The sequence below is a fragment of the Ictidomys tridecemlineatus genome, chromosome 12 (assembly GCF_052094955.1).
Source record: "Ictidomys tridecemlineatus isolate mIctTri1 chromosome 12, mIctTri1.hap1, whole genome shotgun sequence".
In the NCBI taxonomy this organism is placed as follows: Eukaryota; Metazoa; Chordata; class Mammalia; order Rodentia; family Sciuridae; genus Ictidomys; species Ictidomys tridecemlineatus.
In genome coordinates this window covers 8,076,811-8,099,126 of record NC_135488.1, presented here as the reverse complement: position 1 = coordinate 8,099,126, position 22,316 = coordinate 8,076,811, and the positions used below count along the sequence as shown (strand labels likewise).

Below are 22,316 nucleotides of genomic sequence, written 5' to 3'. Positions count from 1 at the left end.
TTGTGTGGCTGGTAGATTCCAGCCATGGTGGATAATTAGCCATGTGTGAGTTTATAAAATTAAAATAAAATTAAAGTTTAAATTGAATCTTTCAGATGCACTTGCTGTGTCTCAAGTGGTCAATACACACTGGCGACTAGTGGCAACAGGATGTTCTGTTTACCAGTGTTGGTCTAAAATGTTGCTTTGACCATCTTTGATGTTGTAGCTAAGAGCACAAACCTCCTAGCGGCTGATCACAAGCCTGTGTGACCTCGGGCCTTCTTAGTAGGCATAGGTGGTGTGGTCTTGTATTGCGATCTTTCTGAGAGGGCAGAAACAAAGCTGCACTGACAGGGAGGTCAGGAGGCCTAGGCCCCCGATTCTGCCTCCACACTTGCATCCTCAGGAGCCTCTCTGAAGCCACAGCCTTGGCCTCTCACATGCACCACAGAGTTCAGCCCTTAACTCTCTTCTCAATTATCACTTTTAAATTTCTGGTTGTCTGTTAGTCATTTGTCCTCAGCTAGAAGAAAGATCATTGATATGAGCTGCCCATCTGTGTTCCTTACAGAATCTGTCCCAGTGATGGATGCAATAGGGTCAGCTCCCTGAGCAATAGTGAAGATTAGCAGTGAAGCCCCATGGGACCCAGAGTCTAAAATCCTAATCATGTTATGCCTAAGATCTACCAGTAGGTGGCAGACAAGCCCAGCCAACCAGTCACCTTGTCTTAGAAATATCAGAAAACAGAGAGTGGACCACAGCACACAGCACACGCCTCACACACAGAGTTCACCTAGCAATGCTCCCACCATCCACAGTCACATCCTGGGTGCTCTGGGTGACTGTATTTTACTGCACCTTATTCTATGGCAAGCTGAGCCTTTCTAGTCCTAATTTATTACACCCAAAAAGCTCAGAAATCGGAAATTTTTGGGATGGATTTCAGTGGGTTTTAGATTATTTTATGGAAATGCTCAGTTAGTAAATGATGAATACTTTACAAAAATCTAGAAAACACTGAAGTCTAAAGCACTTTCAGCTTCCCCCATTTAGAAAAAGTATCTTCAACCTGTGTTCTACTTTCTATCATTACAATGGTTTATCACAATCACAAACAGGAACACCATAGACCAAGATCATGTATGACTGTAATGTCTTAAAATGTAAAAACATTCTAAATATATTTATGAGCCCCAAATTGATAAACCAACCCATTTTATAAAACACTGTTTTAGGTAATGTGCTTCTTGTGCATTTCCAGAGACCCTAGAAGACAAAGCTGAAGGGATTATAGTACAGCAGACCCCAAGTAGAAGTGAGTGGGTTTTTCCTTTTTTGAGTCATTTGACAAGTACTAGAGAGAAGGTAAAAAGACAAAACAAGTTTCTGATGATAAGGAAGGCTGGAACAGTCTTATCTCCAATTTTAGGAACCATGTGAGATATTGTTTGACACAGACTTCAGCCTCACTGTCTCTGTCTCCAGGGGAACAGCAAGCTAGAGTATGGGCAGCTCGTGACCTTGGCACCAGCAAAACCCTAGGCAGAGACCTGGAGGCCTCATCTGAGCTGAATCCTGCAGGCCCAGTGGTGTCCCAGCCTGGCTCAGGGGCAGTGGGTCATGGAGAGACTTCCCCCTGTCCATCAGCAGCCGAGAGTTCCTTAGTCTCAGAAGCCTGAGAGGCCACCACAGCAGCCCAGATGATTCCAGAGGGAAATAACAGCTCCTATCTGCCTTCAATCCCTTTCTGCCTGGTGTATAACTGCTCTCTCCAGCGACACAAGGTTAGACTTCTGCAGTTTTCTATTTTGTAGGAGAGAGAAAGCCCACTTTCATTCATGTATGAGAGATGCTTGGTCCCTTAGGCCCTCTTTTGCTTCCCCAGGTACATGGCAGAGGTGAAACAGGATGGGGGAGTATTTGCTATTACATGCATGTGAGCAGGAGGAAATGGAGGCTCAGGGAGAGCCATAAACACCCAGGGCTATGCTCAGGGTTAACAGTGATGGCACAAGCACAACTGTGTGCCAGGGTCCCTGCATATTTCCCCTCTCTTCCTGACCCAGTAGTGGCCTCCTCTGTCCAGGACAGAGCCTGATAATGATGGCTGCAGCAATTGTCTTCAGGTCCTGCTAACAGGGCATTTTTTCTGCATTCCAGGATAAGACCTTGGGACAGTTCTGTGTATTTTGACCATCAAGTGTGGGGCTCCAGCTCCTTCATGTTCTGTGTCTCTGCAGAAATCGCCCAGATGTAGCCTCTCCTCCACACACAGCAGGCTCAGGGCTCCATGGAGGAGGAGATTTGTGAACAGGCAGGCTTTCCTGGAGACAGTTTATTGTGCCCATTTCCAGGATCTGGTATCCTAACAGTGTTTTGGGTGTCTCTTTTTCTTCTGACAAACCAGACTTCTTCTCTTTGCTAGAACCTAAAAGTTGAAATTGTGAACTCAGCTAAGACAAGGTCATACCTAAACATCAATTCACTGAGTTACAAAGTGCTTCAGGCATTTTTCAGAAAATGAATTCAGAGTCCACTCAAGCATGGTTTGAAACAGGCTCTGACAGGATGGACATGGCATAGGAAGCAGCTTTACTAACATCACCATTTCATGATACTTCATTTAGATCCTGACACCTCCTCCATAGGGAGCATGTGACTGTGTAGAGGACAATGACTTTCTACACCCTGTGAAACTCCCCATACATATTCTCACCATCCAATCAACAAGTGGTTCTTCCACTCTCCCTGCTGCCAACCCCACTGCTGCCCCCTAGTGGGGAAGTGGATCTGAGCTTCCTGCTCCTGACTCCTTGCTTGCTCACCTTGCACAACTGGCAGTTTACTTTTATAAGAACTCAAGTCACCATATAGACTTTTGTGTGAAAAAGGCAGTATGCTCTGATTTAATGCTAACTGCTTTCTTTTTAAAAAATATTTAATTGATTTCATTTTTAAAAACATGGCAGTGAAATGCATTAAAATTCTTATTACACATAGAGCACCTTTTTAAATATCTTTGTACATAAAGTATGTTCACAGCCATTCATGTCTTCATACATGCGGCTTTCATGGAAAGGTTTCTCATTCCCAGAACAGGCATCCTTTGAGATCACTAGAGAAAAAAGTCTCAGGAGAACACTCCTCAAAGATCTCTGCAAACACTTCTTATGGGACAACCAAGAGAACTCACAGAGCTCCCATCTTGGCTTTTATTCTTTGAGCAACGACATCCCATGATCCAAAGCACTAAAGCCCAGTTGATCCTCTAAGGGGACTGGAAGGGCCTGAGCTTTTCTGCTAGGTTCCCTGGGTCTCAAGGTGCTGCACCCAGTGCACTCAGTATGTGTTCATAGAACCACAAGTGAGTCAGAGGAGAGCCTGGGTCAGTCCAAGGCCACCTGCAGAACTGCTCTGCACAAACGTCCAACAGCTAATCTTCCTTTTGACTTCATGGACACAGAGCAATTGTACTCATGGACCTCATAGTAGTGTGCTTGGCTAAACCCCCTTTCCTGTGTCATGTCCTATCCCCAAAGAGTGCAATTATGGGGAAATTATGCCACAGAAAACACATAACACATACAATAATGTGCCATGAGCTGGCTGGTCTGTCCTGTAGAGGAAAATATTGTGCACTGGGTCCCCACAGTGTGGTCTGGCATTGACCACTGATGGGAAGCAGGAAAAAGAGGATCCAGTGCTCCTCATCTAGGTGAGAGAAGGTGCCCACCCTTCAGGGTTTCCCAGCTCAGTGGCTGAGCCTTTGGGGGTCTGTGACTCAGAATCTTGGTTGGTTACACTCATAGTTTCCTCCTGGCTCCAGACAAGGGATGGGTATGGTCTAGAGCCTAGTTCTTCAGGAGCTGAGGACACCCTCTTAAAATTAAGAAAGAGAAGGTGGAAATGAGTGGATTCACTCTTCCAGTTGCACTCAGGATTGAGAAATCATTCCTTCCTTCCCTACAAACAGCTGTACTAACATAACTGCTATGAACCCTGTGACCAGGACATGGACATTAGTGCCCTGTCCTATCCTGTCTTCATGGCATTTCACATGTATCCAGTCACCCCCTAGTGTCTTCTGTAGCAAATGGCCCAATGGAGACTCTCCAGCTGCTATGAAGCCAGGTCTTTTCGGCCTCCTTCAGCTTGGGGCGGCAGCCTCTGCATCCTTGGATATTGGAGTCCTGTCTCTGTTGAAGGTACTGCACCAGTGGCCCTGTAGAATATCCTGACAGAAGACACAGTGACATTCAGGATTGAATTCTGCGCCTGCATCCAGCATTGTGGTAACTCTACTGCCATAAGATAGCCCCCCCCAACACCACTAGGTGGCTTCAACAGAAATGGACTTTCCCATGACTGTGGAACCTCAGGCAGACATCAGGGCACCAGCTGGGCTGTTCTGCTCTTCCTTGGCTCTCATACAGACATCCTCCTGTGTGTCAGGTGGTCTGTCCCTGGTGTCTCTGAGACCTAATTTCTCTTCCATTAGGACACCAGTCATATTGGATTAGACCTCAAACTCAAAACTCACACTTGAATAATTACATAATCCAGCACACTGTGAAGTTGTGCAGACCACAGCCCCAGCCTGCGAATTTTGAGGGACACATACCAGCCCATAGTGGGTGGGCAGGAGTGTGCAGAGTGATGCTCTGCTTTTCTCATGGCCTCCTGCCAGGTGGGGCATGGCTTCATGTCCTACATCTTAGTGATGCTCTCTGAACCTAGGCTCAGGGTGTCACCAGAGTTCTCCAATGATTGTTATCCCTTTTTTAACCAATAAGAATTTGTCCTTTGAAATAATGTTATATACTAATGAGTTCATATGTTCTTCAATGGTCAGAATATTGTGATCATTAATTATTTTAACACTTCAAATTCTCCAAATTTGTCTACTTGCTGTCACAAACAAATTGTCTTCTGTTCTGTTTCTCTGTGACCCTCTCAATATTTCACTGCATTCTGTGTTTCAAAATGGTCCTAGTTTCTCTTTTTCCTACCCTATATTCTAAATATAACGTTTCCCAGAAATTCACGGTTCCATTAGTGAATAGTTGTGTTAGAATTATAGGTTCTTTTTGAGAGAACAGGATGATTTTTTCAAGTTAGTATGGATTTTCCATTTAACAAATCACCCCTTAACCACACACAATGATACTTGCTCATGTTCTATCAACAAAACCCATGGTTTTACATGATCACATGTAATTACATTCTAAAACACAGACTTTGTTTAATAATTCTTCTGTCATATAAATCACTTGTTTTCTCAACAGTGAGTCTCTTAGGTCTAATTACTGATTGTGAATTTACTTACTTGAGCCACACCACTGTTCAAAACCAAGCTCTAGATGATGCTTTTGTGAACACCTACAGGCTTGATCAGGGCAGAGTATTCAGGGGTGAAGAACATGGTAGATTTTGCTGAAAGAAAATGCTCTTCTCTCTGCCACCATAGGCAGGATGAGGGTTGGAGGAGAAAGAACTGCCACCTCTGAAGTCAGTGGACTTTGAGGCCAGAGGGAGTGGGAATGATAGCCTGAGCATGCGGGGGACATCAGGCATGGGTGTGGGCAATCAGAGGCAGAGCTAGGAAGCGTGCTGTGCCTCTCATGTAGGAGGAAAAGATATTTGATTTTGGCTTGTCTTGATAAACACAGTGGGAAAGATGAGGAATAAACAGAAGAAAAGAATTTGAGCAGCTGGAGAAGGAAGATGAGAAAGGAAAGATCCTGCCCTCTTATGAATCAATGTTTTTTTTTTATTGCCTTTCTACTTCACCATCAGGGATTCAGAGCAAGCAGTCATCCACTCTGGACACATTAATAGTCTCAGGTGCCAAATGCAAGTATCTCCTAAGCATTCCTGAAGCTTCTGGTGTTGTGCCATGGCCCACATCCTCTGTCAGAGACAGAGGGAAGGACAGATGGAACCTGAGGTCATCAAAAAAGCATGTCACATGCAGGACTCAACAAAAACTTTGCCTTCAGCCCCAGAGAGCTAAGCATTTTCTGTCAGCAATTCTGAGCTTCCCTGTCTGACCTGGGACTCAGGACCTGAAGCCTGTGCTGAGTGACTGAGAGCAGCAGCCCTGTAGCTGTGACCAGCCTGCCCAGCCATACTGATTTGCATGTGCAAACAGCACAGCCCACTGCCCTGAGGGCTTCTTAAGAGGCTGCTCACACCCTGTGCAGGGGTCAGTCCCAGCCAGGACACAACATGGCCATGAGGGGCCCTGCTCAGCTCCTGGGACTCCTGCTGCTCTGCCTCATGGATACAGAGGAAAAGTTCTGGGGATTTACTTATTCCAGTGTGGTCAGTGCTGCCTGGATCCTCAGGGAAATTCTCTTTTAACATGATTAATATTGTGCATATTTGTTTTCATGTGTTCAATGTCAGGTTCCAGATGTGACATCAAATTGACCATCCTCCCTGTCTCCATCCTCCCTGTCTAAATCTCAACGAGAAAGAGTCAAAGTCACCTGAATGGCCAGTAAGGGCATTAGCAATTACTTAAAAAATGGTACTAGCAGAAATCAGGGAAAGCTCCTAATCTCCTGATCTATGGGGCAAACTGCTTGCTATCTGGGGTCCCCTCGAGGTTCAGTGGCAGGGCAAAAAGGACAGATTCCACTCTCAGTATAAGCAGCTTGATTCTGAAGATATTGCCACTTATTACTGTGAACAGTATGATGAGTGTCCTCCCACAGGATACAGGCCATGACAAAAACCTCCCAGGGAGTTTGAGGCTGGGCTGCCCCAGCTGCTCTTCCTGCTGCCTCCTCCTGCTGAGGACACCTGTCAGAGGTACCCAGGCTCTGGGAGACATTGGTAGAAGATTCCAGAAAGGTTCCTCTGCACATGAAACCTCTTTCAGCTTCTTAGGCCAAGCAGGCAGAGATGACAGTGAATAGTCAAAGGTCAGAACTCAGAAGGGATAGGCCCCAGTGGAAGTCTTGCTCAAAGGCAGAGACCACACCAGAAGCCTAACCTGTACAAATACTAATGAGGCTCATGAAGACCTTTTCCAAATGTAAAATCCCATGAGGCTCATATGTGGGAACACTCCAGCTAACTCCTTCTCCCAGAGATGTGGAAAAATAGAAGGTGGCAGTGAACCCAGATGGAAATCACAGGAAGGATTAAACCTTCAGCTTGAAGTGCAAACTAATGACCTTGACCCTTTCTCAACACCACTTTAACATAGACTGATCTAAGGTCAGACAGTAAACCACATAAGCCCATTAATTAGCACACCCAAAGGGTGTATCAGACCCTCTCCATTGTTGAGGGACTTCTCTCATTTTTCCTTGAAATAAATCCTACTCCATTTACCCTTCCCTTCCATTATTGTCATGAATTTTATTCCATGAAGGAAATTGGCAGAGCAGAAAACCAGTCTCTTCTCAAACCTCTGGATTCACTGGTGTCTCTCCTGATTTAATAAAGGAAAACATCAGTGGATTTGAGGGGTTTGGTTTATAGTAAGAGTTTGGATTTAAATAGAAATGAGAAGTTACTGTGTGTGTTCCAAACAGGAAGTCCCTTAAATTACAGGGAATGGTAATGTAAACTACAGGCTCTCACAGCTCTGGGAGTGTGGTCATAAAGAGGCAGATACAGAAACAGAACACAGAGAGGGCAGCTGTGACAATGGAGGACCCTCTGTTCCTCTGTCAGAGCCCAGAGCACCTCTGCAGAGGTAGTCCTTGGAGGAATCATAGAATATGGATCATTTGAGTCCAAGTCGCAAGGTTTGAAAGACCAGGGCCACTTGATAGGAATGCAGATGCTGAACATGGGAGATTCCCTGGTGCTGCCCCAAAACCAGAACTCACCTGCCACAAAAAGCCCAGGCTGGTGGCCCTATCTTCTTTGGACCTGCAGGGGAGCTCAGATGTGTGGCGATGCCATGAGTGACCTGCTAAATCTCCCAGGTGACTCCCCAGTCCTCAACCTGGTCCACGTGTCTCCTGCAGGTGCAGTGTGTGGTGTGGAATCTTCCTCTTTTGGATCCTCCCTATCTTAGATGAGGTCCCTTGTGGAACTTCTCCACAGGAGTCAGAATCAGGGTCCTGGAGACTGTGTTTCCAGAAGCCATGGTGAGTCCTGCAGTTATGAGCTGACCTGCCCCTGTGGTCACTGTGGGTCAGGCCCACTATGTCCATAGGTAGGCTTCCTTGCTGAGGTTTCTGTTGGGCTGCTGGATTTTATGTTTTTAGTGTGTATCTAAGGTCATGACGTAGTTGTCATGGTTACTGTGTGGTCAAGGCCATAATCCCTCTGAGTCAGGGCATGCTCTCAAGGTCATAAAGTATAACCTGTGAGCAGGAGCCCTGTGTACCTCGTTGGCAGGGGCCTTTTTTTTTGAACTGCACATTAAAAGAGCCTAGGGAAATGACTCGGGGATGGGGTCTGGCTACAGGTTATTAGCCACTCTGTATAAAGGATGACCAGCATTCCCACCTGCCTCACATCCTTCACTGCCAGATTCTGAGCCTCACTTTCTGGGCCTGAGTCTCAGCCTCACAAAGGCAGTTATTATTTCCATCTCTTGGAGTTCTGTCAGGAAGGATATACACAGAGTATTTTCTATGTGCCACAAAGTGCCTTCAGCAAGTTGGAATCACATTATGAAAGATTCATTAAGTCACAGAGTCCACAGTAAAGGAAGAAATTACAAGCAATAGGCACAGATCCTTTCCCAAAACAATGAAATCTTCCTACCAATTGAAAATCAAACCAAGTGTGGATGTGAAGAGATTTCCCATCCTGTTCAAGGTGTCAGGCTGAACAGCGTCAATTGTGTCTGAGAGCTGTTCTGAGAGCAGAATTTCAGAGCCACCCAGGCATGCTGGATGAGACTCTGCACTTCTAGAATGTGGAGTGGTCCATACACATGAGATTGGGGGACTACCTGTAGGATACAATTATTTTAGATAGAGTTCTTAATCTGCAACAAGACCATTTAATGAAATTTCAATTTAAACACTTATTAATAAAAAAACCACCTATTAGTCATTTTTTTGTTGCTATAGCAAAATTCCTGAGCTAAGTAAGTGCTGTGTAAAAGAAAGTATTGTTTCATAGTTTTCAAGCCTTAAAGTACAAGGTTGGGCAGTCTCACCTTTGTCCACAGGTGAGGTCCCTATGCAGTGTACCAGCTTCCCATTGCAGTGGCCAGGCCTGTGGTGTGGCCTCATTTATGAACACCCACTCTGGAGAGGACTCCCTCTGTATGTGAGTCCAGCACTGGTCCTTCCAGGGTCAGCATCTCCACTGACATGGCCCCTTCCATTAGGCTTCACCTCTTAAAGAACCCACCATTTCCTATCATGGCCACACTGGGACCAAACCTCCAATACAGGAACTCCTAGAGGAGGACCAACTAGGACATCAGCAACTTCAAATTTCACCTTATAATTAATATGTAATTAATTGACATATTTGAACATTATTGCCCTTAACAAAGCAGAATGTGGACAGGCATTTCTCAACTACTTGATCAATTGCTGCACTGTCCAGCTTGGTTGGACACTTGGATTCCTCCTGCAACCTCCCATGAGAATTCTGTAGATGTCATTCTTGTCCACAATGACTCTCGAGTTTCCAAGTCATGGTAATGCACATGTGAAAATAGGAACAGGAGACAGCAGAGGGCAGAGCAGCTGGATCAGAGGAAGGACAAAGACGGGATGAGAAAGGACTGGGCAGGAGACTGGGCACAGTGTGACATCCACACCTCACTGCTGTGTGTGCTCAGAATGCACTGGCACCATTGAAGTAAAACTCCTTATTGTGGAAATGCTGACATTTAATATTTTCACATCTACTCATTTCATTAGAATGTTTTTAACTTTAGAATTTGAATGAACAATAATCATTAATTATGTTATTTAGAAAAATTAAAAGTAAGTCATAATTGAAAAAAAAAGAATAAACTGCATAGAATTTCTGGAAATTTATGTGTTTGCTTATCATATAAATTTTGGTGCAACCAATCTTGAGAATCCTGAGAACTAAGAGTGCAAAAAGGCAAGTGTCCCACAATGTTTGGGGCATAGCTTTCCCTGACTCCCTGTACCTGGCATGTCCATGAATTGATCCTCCACTGAGTGGTGACAGGTTGTGACTTAGAGAAGGTGGCCTGCTGCCCTCTGGGGCCTCTGAGCTCAGGATCCACCCTGAAACTTGGGTTTGAAGAAGCCCCTCTGGGAGCGTGGATCTCTAGTCTCACCAGGGACCCACTCTCAGCTCACACTGAGGAGACCTCCCTTTGGGCCCAGGCAGGAGCAGAGGGCTGTGTCTCTCCTCCTGGCCCCACAGGGCTGTGTGTCACTGGGCTGCAGTGTCCTCAGAGCACAGCCTAGTGCTGGAGTGACAGTGCCAACTCTGCATTCAGCACTCTGACCTGACCACATCCACACAGGTCCAGTGCCCAGTAGCCTCCCAGCTTCCAGGGGTCACACAAGGTCTTGCAGCTTTATGGACCCAACTGACAGCATCTGGCATCAGAATCAAAACCACAAGAAACTCACATGCATCCCTTCTCTTTCAGTTGAAACTGGCCACCTTAGACACACACAGGCTCCTCCCACCTGGGCCCATGGAGAATTTAGTCTCAGCCACCCTTAGAACCTTGGTAATGTGTGTCCAGGAAAGAGAGAGCAGCTGTGACACTTCTCAATTTTGATGTCCACACACAGCATGGTGTGCTATTCACAGGAGCCTGAGAGTCTGCCTTGGAATAAAGGATCTGCCTTTTCTTGTCTTTCTATAGGCATATAGGAAAATGTTTGTGGTCAACAAAGAATTTTTAAAATATTTTATCATGTCAACAATTTCTGAGATAAAATAACCAATCAGAGAGGAGGATTTTAAAGATCTTATGTTCATTTGAAATAAAAATAGCAGCATTCTCTGAAACTTTATTCTATAATAGAATACTTTGTAAACCCAACATTTTTCTAAACCTGATTTATTACTAATCAGATACTACAGATTTCTTTCTGTTCCTGGTTTTCCCACATCCAGGTTTCCACAGTGGGAATGGGCACGTGAGTTTCCCAGGGCTGCTCAATAGGCACCGCACACCTGGCCTGACTCAGAGGAGTTCACTCCCAGCTCTGGAGGCTCAAGTCTGGAGCCCAGGGACAGCAGGCCAAGTTCTCTCTGCAGTTGAAGATGGGCCCCTTTCCTGTCCCTTCCAGGCTCTGCTGTCCCAGGCCCTGCTTGCCTGGTAGCAGCTGAACCCAGGGTCTGCCCAGGGTCCTTGTGCTCTCCTTCTGCCTGTGGGCTTCTGCTTGGGCCCTGTGTCCTCCTGTCATATCAACAGTGGCCTTCAGTTTTCCCCTGTGCTCCAGGGGGACCTTTCCTTAATCACCTACCACTAATATCATTAAGCCATGTCATGTCACATTCCCAGTTACTGAGTGATAGACTGTCACCATGTTTTGGGAAAAATATAATTAATCCATGACACTGGGTAAAACTAATTTTTCACTGGACACCCATTAGAATAGTTCTTACATATGAGTTGTAACAGTGACATTTGTGCACATGTTCTTTGTATGTTGGTTTTCTGCTCTTTTCTTCCCAACTCTGACACTAGCTTGGCTAATTAGAAGACCCATATTTTCAGAACGAGGACTCAGAATAACTGTGCGTATCATCACATATCAGGTAGAAGAACAGCAAATTCACAGAATGAAGCAAAACATGAGGGCTAAAAATGTCAACTAGGTAAATATGACATGTGAAATTCTACACCCCTCCCCTAGATGTTTGTCAGTCAATCTGGTTGCTACAGTGGAAATCAGTGTGAAGGTCCATGTCACTTCAGTTTCTCCTCCAACCAGTTTAACAGATCTTACTCTTGGAGATTTCCCAGAGCAAATAAATGCCTAGCTTCTTTGTTAAATTGGTCAACAATGTTACATGGCTTTATTTTTTTAATTGCAGCAGAATTCTGAGTTCAGGACAAAAGAAATTTGACCATGGCACCAATCTGCAGGAGGTGAGGTGTGAGACTCAAGGTGATCTGAGGCAAGTTGTCATTTGATCACCTGGGGAGTGAGCATGCTGTTTTCTATTAAAATAAGATTGACATTTGGACTGACCTTGAGCAGCTGTGGCCCAGCCTCCTCCTCCAGGGTGAACCATGATTAAATGAAGGCCAAGGAGATGCCAATCAGTGGCCTGGGAATTTAAGTCCTGATAGCTGAGGGTTCCTTACATCTCATGAACTGGGTCACCTTCTGAGCTGAGAACTCATGGGTGTGGCTACCCCACACAAAAAGGGCAGGGGAGAGAGACAATCCTCGCCTACAGCAAAGAAGGAACAGGACATCTGGTGTGACCTGGTTGAACATGGTGAGAAAGACTCTTGTGGGAGATTTTTTTCTCAGGATCCATTGAAAATTAAGAATCAATTATGGATTTTGAGTGTCAGAGAAAGTTTTCTTTCTCCCTGTCAGGTACTTTAGATTTATGAAAGGGCCCAGGAGAGATCATTTCCAACACTTGTTAACATGGAGCTTCCACAGAAGACTGAAGTTCCTAAAGGGGATGGGTTTTTTTTGTTGTTGTTGTTTCTGGAGGAAATTTCCTGTCAGTTCTAGTGGGTGTGGGATGATTTCTTTCTCCAAGTTTGCTGCTGGGAGGGAGTCCAACAGCCTGGCCATCACTCTCCAAAGATTGCCCTGGGCACACTGACTACATCTTCATGTCTCTGGTGATGTATTTGTGCTTCCTACTGAACTCATAGAAAATCTAAGTCTTTGCCAAAGATTTTCACTTTCACCATCAGATCCTTTGCCCACTACTGCAGGCAGCCTGGACTTCATCTCCTTGGTTTCCCTCCTGTCACAGAAGACATTTTGTTCATTCAAAGTCAGTCCACCCTACCCACCCCATTGGTTCTTTCCACCCAGCTGCACCCACCAGGGCATTTGCATGCTGCTCACTGGGGGGGGGGCTAACATAAAGCTCAGCTCTAACCTGGCCTTGACTCACCAGGACTCCTCAGCTCAGCTTCTCAAAATGAGGCTTCCTGCTCAGCTCCTGGGGCTGCTACTGCTCTGGATTCCAGATGAAGAAAGAGGAAACAAGGATGGAGAAGAAGGAGGCAGGTGAGCTTATTGCCTCCTACATGTGACCCCTGCCCAGGTTCGTGGTGTGAGATTCAGCTCAAAAAATGGGGAATGAGATTTTTAGATCCATGAAAGAGAGGAAGTATCTAAAGGAAAAAGATTTGTGTCCTGGTGGAGACCATAACCTAGAAAGAGATTATGTGATCACCCTCTAGACAGGCATTTTCCACACCAACCTCTGTCTTACATGACATTGTATTTTTTTGGTAGGAACCCAAACTACATACACTGCACACACAAATAATTAATTAAGAAAAAAAACAAGAGAGAAATCATGAAAATATTTTATAATACTGTGCATAAACTTTCATTTCTGTCATTATTTCAGGATCCAGTGGGGATGTTGTGCTGACCCAGACTCCTCTCTCTCTGCCTGTTACCCCTGGACAGCCAGCCACCATCTCTTGCAGGTCCAGTCAGAGCCTCCTACACAGTAATGGAAACACCTATTTGAGTTGGTATCTGCAGAAGCCAGGCCAGTCTCCAAAGCTTCTGATCTATAAGGTTTCCAACCGGTTCACTGGGGTCCCAGACAAGTTCAGTGGCAGTGGGTCAGGGACAGATTTCACACTGAGAATCAGCAGGGTGGAGGCTGAGGATGCTGGGGTGTATTACTGCTTTTAAGCTACACATGTTTTTTCCACAGTGGTGAAGCCCCGAACCAAAACCTCCCGGTCTGGGTGGCCCAGCTGCCACCTGTGCTGCTGGTCTCGGCAGCAGCTCAGCAGATTGAGAGGAAGAAGCTGCAGCTTAGGGCTCTGGACCTTGAGTGCCATGGCCACAGCTCAGTCACCATCTACCAAGGTCCCAGCAGCTGCAGAAGCCCTAGTGTGTCACTGGCACAAGGGAGATTTCTGAGGAAAAGATGTGCTCCAAGTTGAAATGAAGTAGGCCAAAGAGCAACTAGAAACCGTTCAAAACTACAGAGTTCTTCTGTCAAAACAAACACAGAAAATAATTTTTAAATCATTAGTGTAATTTCATTATAACCCTAGTCTTGTTTTTCACAGGATTTTTAGGAAATATATTAATGGTCATTGTCTCTAAGCATTACGTTAACATCTGCACAACAAACAGGTGTGAATTGACATTAGTCACATCAGAGGATGTGGAGATGTAAGAGAGGGCAGTGATTTAAGGAAACTGAAGTCAAAATGTCACCAGCTCATGTTAAGATGTTATAAATTTAGTGTGTTATATTTTAACCCCAAATTCACCAAAACAAAAGAAACAATAAGCTGTCATATACACAGGAAAAAAGAAAATGGGAAGGAAATAAAAATATTTTACCCCAAATCAACTAAAGATAAAAGAGAAGATGCACAAATAGACATGACGCAGAAAGAAATGTTTAAAAAAAATGGCAAAGGGAAATTTTTCCACTTCTGTAATTTTGCTAATGTTAATAAATTAACCTCCCATTAAATTATGTAGATTGGCAACATTGATTGAAACTGTATGTCTACATGCTGTGTCCAATAGTCTCACCCTAGGTCTTAGAACAAGCAGAGCTTGACAGTGAAAACACGGGAAAATATCATAGGCAAATACTGAGCAAGAGACAAGAAATGAGTTATGCTCTTATCTGACATCTGTAAGTTTGTCAAAATTGCTTTAGGGACAAAGGAGGAAATTATATAATGAAAACAGAGTCAATTCACCAGAACAGCCACATACATGTGCACTAAACATCAGGGCTCCAAAACACATTTAGAAACAGGGACAGCTAGGAGGGACAAACAGACTATAATACAGTAACAGAAGAAACCCCACTATTGTACTTTCAATAGTCCTTGCGACAAACAGACAGAGGACAAGTCAGAAAATAGAGATCTGCAGCAATATGACCCACCTAACAGACAAGTAGGAGGATTCCACCCACAATGGCTTGTTACACGATTGCTCAAGTGCACGTGGAATGTTCTCCAATCTTGAATGTGTTAGGCCACAAAACAAATCTCAATGATGTTATAAAGCCTTAGAACATAGAACATGCAAATTGTCTCCTCTGAAGAAAATGGTATGAAGTTACAAATTAACAGCAGCATGTAAACTGGAAAATTCACAGATATGAGGAAAATAACATACTCATATGTAAGAACTGGGTCAATGTATAGGTTTTACTCAGTTCTTCATCCCTGAGACACAAAGAGCAGACAGAAACAACTTAGTTGGTCATAGGGCATAGTGATGTTCTTAGCTTCAGAGATTCAATCCATGGCCAACTGGCTCCATATCTCTGGGCTCTGGGTGAGGAAGAACATCATGGCAGAAGACACGGCAGAGAGAAGCAGCTTAGGACATGACAAGGTCTCCAGGGGAAGGGGGGCAAGGGGCACAGGCAAAACAATTGTTCCAGGAAATGCCCCCATGACCCATCTCCCCCAGCCTTGCCCCACCTGTCTACAGTTAACACAGGATCAGTCCAGAGATAAATTATTAATCAAATTCTTGATTTTATTTCTTGCACTTTAGGAGTTTTGTTAAAGAAGTGGCTATCTAATCTATCATGATGGAGATTTTGGCCTACATTTTCTTCTATGAGGCACAGGGTCTCTGGTCTAATTCCTAGGTCCTTGACCCATTTTGAGTTGAGTTTTGTGCATGGTGAGAGTTAGGGGCTTAATTTCATTTTGCTGCATATGGCTTTTCAGTTTTCCAAACACCATTTGTTGAAGAGGCTGTCTTGTCCCCATCTCAGCTCCTGTGCTTTCTGCTGCTCTTCATCTCAGGTGAGCAAAGGAAGGGGACATGGTGCTCTGAGCCACCTTCCCATGGACATTGCTAGAGGGGACCCACTGAGCATGTGCCTGAGACAACCTTTCTCCAAAGGAAATGGATTCCTCACCCCAAATGTTTCCTTTCAATAGTGCAGTATGTATGCTTTGCCCGGGTTAAATTGTTTGTATCCTTACACTGATCTTGAAAAGTCTTATGAGATTGCAGGTGAGAAAATGGGTACTGCCCTCACCCAGTCCCCAGCTCTCCTTGCTGTCTATCCTGGGGAAAGAACCACCATCACCTGCACAACCAACCCCAAGGAGAACTCCAAGTTTTCTTGGTACCAGCAGAAACCAGGCCAGGCCCCTAAACTCCTGATGCATGGCACATTCACCCTGGCTTCAGGAGTCCCAGCACAGTTCAGTGGCAGTCATTTGGGAGCATATTTTACCCTCACCATCAGTAATGTGGAGACAAATGATACTGGCACTTATTACTGCATTGAGTGGCCAGGAGACCACAGTGACACATCCCTGAACAAAATCCCTCACAGCTGGGGAGAGCAGTGGCACCTCATGATGCATGAAGCCCAGGGTCCTGGGTGTGACTGCCACTCCTCTGAGGCACTGTGTTTGTCCTGTCACCTGCAGAAACACCTCCGGATGTTACCCAATTACCCAGCACTGCTCCTCCAGAAGAAAGGTGGTGGAGCTTGGTGACATCCCTGGAGGATTCCAGGAGGAAGGTCAGACATGGAGCATGAGGTGTGCTTTGACTGAGCAGCTGCCCTTCCATAGCATGTCTGCACGGAGCCATGAGGACACAGCAGATGTCATGACTGAAACCTTCCTCGACTAATGGGAATCTGAGTCCTGGAGGTAGATAGTCACAATTAATTATATTCATAACTAAGGGTAAATTCTAAGCTGAAGGTGCCCTTGAGAGAACCTGCAGCCTCACTCCACACAATGCAGGGTCAGGCACCAGAAAGAGGTTGAATTGGAGAGAGGGGTCATGCCCCTCAACCAGAAGACCCCCAAGCCCTCTCCTACTCAAGATGGAAACCACCTCCCAATATGCCTTTGGCAGGAAGCCCAGCTTTAACTCATAAATCTTGGGGGACATTTATCCAAACCAAAGCTCAGATTAGAGGTTGTGTATAGTGCCACCCAGAGGAGCAGAGCAGTGAGTGCAGCTTGTCCTGCTTCAGAATAATGTCTCCTCTTGTGTAAGGGACAGAAGATGAGGAACAGAGGATCTGAAATCCCAGAGTGTCTAGTTCAGAGTTCTCAGAAAATAAGAGAGACAAGTTTGTGTAACAGAAAATTTGTTGTGAGCACTGGGTACAGGATTCAGGAGTTAGGAGCCCTGGTGTCTCAACTGCTGTGCCCTCCAGACAGCACAGGTGGCAGCTGGGCCACCAGCAGGAGGATTGTGTTCAGGCCTGTACCTCTGTGGGAGGAGCACGAGTCCCTTGGATACAGTAATGCACTCCAGCATCCTCAGCTCCAGCATTCACAGCTCCACATCCTGTGCTCAGATGTCACAGTGAAGTCTGACCCTGACCCATGCCACTGACTCTGCTTGAGACTCCAGAAACCTGTGTGGACACATACTAGGCCTTCTGGAGCCTGGCCTGGCTTCTGTACAGCCCAATAGACATAGATGTTTCCATCACTGTGTAGGAGGCCCTGACTGGACCTGCAGGAGATGGAGGCTGGCTGTGCAGGGGTGATGGGCATGGAGAGGGCAGTGTGGGCAGCACAATATGCCCACTGATCCTGAAGTAATGACATTGAAATGCAAGGTTATCTACATCATTAGCCATTTTCATGAATTATTGTTTCTTTGAGCTTGAATCAGTTTTCATGTGCATTATTTTGTTTCTTTCCACCCAAATGTTCAATTTCAAAACATGTCAGTTAACTCAGGTCTATTTGTTCTCTAAGATTATCCCAACTTCATTTCCCTCTTTCTCTGTCTTCACAGGATCACAGCTCCTTACTAACCCTCACCTGGCCCATCTGGAGTACAAGACCAACACATCTTCACGTGGATTCCTAGGGTTCACCCTCCTCCCCTGTGGGAGGCCATCCTTGCATGTGATTTGAGTTACCTCCCTGGCTGGGTTTGAGGCACTTAGAAACAGCTGTGTCAGAGCTATTCCCCACCTTTTTCCAGGTCTGAGGAATTGTTCATGCAGAGAAATGCTTGGCCACTGCCCCAAAGACCCAATTGTTGCCCCTGACTGTGGGATGCTGTCCCCCCTTAACCTTTATTGGATGGGATTTTCCCTGGAATTTTTTGTTCCCCAATAAAAGCCCACTCCCTGGTGTGCTCTCTCTCTCTCTCTCTCTCTCTCTCTCTCTCTCTCTCTCTAGTCTCTTCTGTAAACCTTGCCACCACATTAGTGGCTGGAGGTGGGAGCTAGGAGAAGCCTTTCTGGAGCTGATGTTAAAGGTAATATGAGTCTTGTCTCTTTAATTTTAAACTCCCTAGCAATTACTCATGAATTGAACCTTCTTTCATGAAGCCAGCACTGGTCGAGTGGCAGAAGTGGCACCAAACGTGGGGCATGAGTAAAATGACTAGGTTGAGTTAGGGAGCAGGCTATAGAAATATGAAATTTGTGACCTTTTTAGGGTCATGGAAGTACCAGGCAGTTTTTGGAGTGAAGGGATGTTAAAAATTTTAATAATGGGGAATTCAGCTTCTACTGATAAAGACATGTATTTTACTATTTTAGAGACAATAATTAATCAGAAAGGAAAGTAAGTTAAAAATATTCAGTTGCTACAATACTTAAAGGTTGTGGGTAAATTTTGCCCTTGATTTTGTGACCAAGATTCACCAAATTTACATACATGGGACAAATTAGGAAAGAAATTACATAAAATTTGCTTTTCTAATGAATTACCTGGAAACTTTGAGAATATACAAAATGTTTGGACTGTGTTAGAGATTTGTTTTTTTGATTACATGAGCCATAGTCCTTGGTCCCCAGAAGAACTATTGAAAGGTATTCAGAGGGCCATTAAGTCTATTCAAATGGAAAAATTGCCTGAGGCTAAGGAAATCTCCTTTCCTCTAAGCTGGCTAAAAACTAAGCCAAATTATATTCAAACAAAAAACCTCTGATCAAAACTGAAAGTAAAAAACTTAGCCTTGCCTGAGCCAAACCACAGTAGTCTGGAGGAAGACCATGGAGAGGTAGATCATAGAGAGGATGCCTCTGGGGGGATAGAAAGGCCTTCTCCTGGAGAAGAATACCTGGAAGAGATTCATAGAGAGATAGAAAGTCTTTCTCTTTCAAGTGGCTTACAAGCTCAATTCAAGATGTCAACAGGGGAGAATCTATGGAGGAATTGCAATCTGAGGGAGAGAAATTGGACAATGAAATGCAGGATTTATCAGGGAATTTCAACAGGCTGTGCTTAATAGCACCTGCCCTGGCCATTCGAATTCAGCCATTGTCTGTTAAAAGGACAAACTTTAACAGATACTCTGAGTTAGCAGTGACTTTTCTTACTCCATTTCAGTGGGGGATTAGGAAGGCACAAGAAATTGGCGAAGATAATAATGAATTTCAGCTCTTCCCAGGTTAATGATCAAGATCATCATGTTCACATCCACGTGGTAATTCCTTTTAAAACTATTAAAGAGTTAAAAAATGCCTTTGAGGTCTATGGTCCAAATTCACCATTCGAGCAGGTTGCTTGTGAGAGACTATTTGCTCTAAACCACTCCCACCAAGTGACTGGATTTGCATCACCAGGGCTTGCTTGAGTGGGGGGGATTTTCTACTTTGGAGGTCATACTGGACAGATTTTTGTTCCGAGCAAGCAGAGAGAAATCATAGGCAAGGTCTCCAAACACCTGTGGAGATATTTTTAGGAACGGGTTAATTTATTGATTTGGAAAGGCAGCTAAATTATGAATTTGCAGTGTATGATCAGATTTCAGCCTGTGCAAAGCATGCCTGGAGACAAATGGCCTCCAGGGACCAATTTAGATTAGTTCTGACTAAAGTTAAATAAGGTGCCAATGAGCTTTATTTTTATTTCGTAGTGCGACTCTACCAAACTACAAACTGTTCCATTGGTGATCAGGGTGGTTGTAAGTTTATTGTTAAGCAATTGGAATTTGAAAATGCAAATAAATATTGTCAGGATGTTCTTAGACTCCACAGAAAAAAGGTCACAGTTTCAGAATTTATTCACTTATATTCTGATATTGATTCAGCCCATTTACAAACAATTACGCTCACTGCTGCTTTAAAACAAACTCTGTAGCCCCAAGAATTAGTACACAGACCCCGCAGGAGATGCTTTCATTGTGGGAGGAGCAGCCATTACTCGGGAAATTGTAATGCTCCTAATTTTAAGCCCAGGGCTCCCTCTGCTGTTGGTAGTAGTATTACAGGGTTGAAGACCACGTGGAGGACCAAGATGGTGCTGATCAGCCCACCTTTTTACCCTCACTTCCTCCTGGTAAGAAGACAAAAAACTTCTGGTCCATCCCCAGGCTGAAAAAACAGGGGAACCAGAAGGAAGGTCATGCAATTTAACGTCATCACTGCCGACCATGGGGAGACGCCATTTTTATGGAAGTGAATCTCACAGTTTCTTTACCACCCTCAATGACAATTGAATTGAATCCTGAATTAGTGCCACAACAAATCTCTACTGGGATTTTTGGGCCACTCCCTAAAGAAAGTATAGGGTTAATTTTGCGACATAATGATTTAAAAAGGGCCATTGAGGTGATACCTGGAGTAGTAAATTCTTGTTTTGAAAGAGAATTAAATGTTACTCTAAAATCAAATCATGTCATTCGGCTTACTCCAAAAAATACATTTGCTCAATTAATTTTATTACCCTGTAATTCGGATGGACACTCACACTTACATTCAGTTTCCAAACCGCCAGACTGAGTGTACTGGTCTCAATTAGTGTGACAGGAGCTCCCCTTACTGGAAATTAAAATTAATCATTAAAAGTTCAAAGGTGTAGTGTACACAGGAACCAACATATCAGTCCTCTCTAGTCACTTCTGGCCTAAGAATTGGCCCTTACATATAGCATCAATTAACCTAGAAGGAATTGGACAAATCTCACAGCCTTCTCAAAGTGCAAATTATCTCTGTTGGGAGGATCCTTCTGGGAACAGTGGAGTTTTTATACCTTATGTGTTAGAGTTCTTACCAGTAAACCTATGGGAAAGAGATACATTAAGCAAAATAGGATTATTATTAGTAACTTCAAATTCTATGAGATCATTTGAGGAAATTAATCAATGGCTTCTTCCTGGAAATAATGAGGGAACTTATCAGAAAGTGTATCTACTTACAAACCAGTCTACTTGACAGAGATTATTAAATACTCCAAACCAAAATTTTTACTAGGGGCCCTGAGTGTCTTCCTGATTCAATAGTCAGCAGAAAAGATCACCTGGCTCACAGAAGAGCCTATATGGATTTCTCAGTTGCCCACCTCAGGAGAAAAACTTAGGGGAAAACTTAAGAAAATTCATATGTTAGCTGAGGAACAACTTCAGGCTGGTCATATAGAATCAATGCTTAGTCCTTGAAACACCCCCATTTTTGTTATTAAGAAAAATTCAGGTAATTGGAGTTTACTACAGGATTTAAGGGCAATGAATGATGCAATTCAGCCTATGGGATCATTGAAGCCTGGACTTCCTTTCCCCACAGCAATTCCCTTAAATTATAACTTAATGGTAATAGATCTAAAAAAAAATGTGTTTTCTCAATAAGGTTGCATCCTGAGGATTTTAAAAAAATTGCTTTCAGTGTCCCACGAACTAATTTTAAAGAACCTGTCAAAAGTATTGCTGGAAGGTCTTGCCTCAAAGGATGCATAATAGTCCTATTTTATGTCAAAAATTTGAGGGTCAATCGATAGCTCCTATAAGAGATAAAGTTCCTGATGCATATATTATTCATTTTATGGATGATATATTATTGGCTCATGCTAATCTAGAAGTACTTTCAAAAATTTTTACTCAGTTAGAGGCTTCAGTTACAGAAATGGGTTTGTGCATTTCTCCTCAAAAGATACAAAATATTCCTCCCTTTAAATATTTAGGTCAGATAATTCAAGGACATACAATATGTCCTCAAAATCTACAGATAAAAGTTAAGAAATTACATACCATTAATGACTTTCAAAAATTATTAGGAGATATTAATTGGCTGAGGCCATCCTTAAAACTAACTACTTCTGATTTAAGTCCTTTATTTCAGATATTGAAAGGAGATCCTTCTCCAACCTCTATGTCAGCTGACAATAGAGGCTAGAACAGCTTTAAAAAAGTTGAAACTGCAATTAAAATGCACAACTTACCAGCCGTCCTGGAGCTCCTGTTAAAGGTAACAAGGGTCTTCTCTCTTTAATTTAAAACTCCCTAGCAGTTACTGATGAATCGAAC

At 44.0% G+C, this 22,316-nt stretch overlaps 2 long non-coding RNA genes across 4 annotated transcripts; one reads left to right on the top strand and one right to left on the bottom strand.

The window, feature by feature from the left end:
* Positions 1-1,116: 1,116 nt before the first annotated feature.
* LOC144368988 (uncharacterized) lies at positions 1,117-18,201 on the top strand. 3 transcript variants are annotated; one of them, XR_013428402.1, is made up of 6 exons: positions 1,117-1,769; positions 11,956-13,124; positions 13,474-13,555; positions 13,792-15,877; positions 16,517-16,744; positions 17,856-18,201. It is a non-coding gene; the product is annotated as an uncharacterized LOC144368988 (long non-coding RNA). The 3 variants fall into 3 exon arrangements; XR_013428403.1 differs by lacking the exon at positions 1,117-1,769 and having other exon boundaries at positions 8,535-12,366; positions 13,012-13,124; XR_013428401.1 differs by lacking the exon at positions 1,117-1,769 and having other exon boundaries at positions 8,535-13,124.
* On the bottom strand, positions 2,862-8,198 carry LOC144368989 (uncharacterized). Its single transcript, XR_013428404.1, has 2 exons — positions 7,833-8,198; positions 2,862-4,219 (listed from the first exon to the last, which is right to left on the bottom strand). It is a non-coding gene; the product is annotated as an uncharacterized LOC144368989 (long non-coding RNA).
* Positions 18,202-22,316: the final 4,115 nt, after the last annotated feature.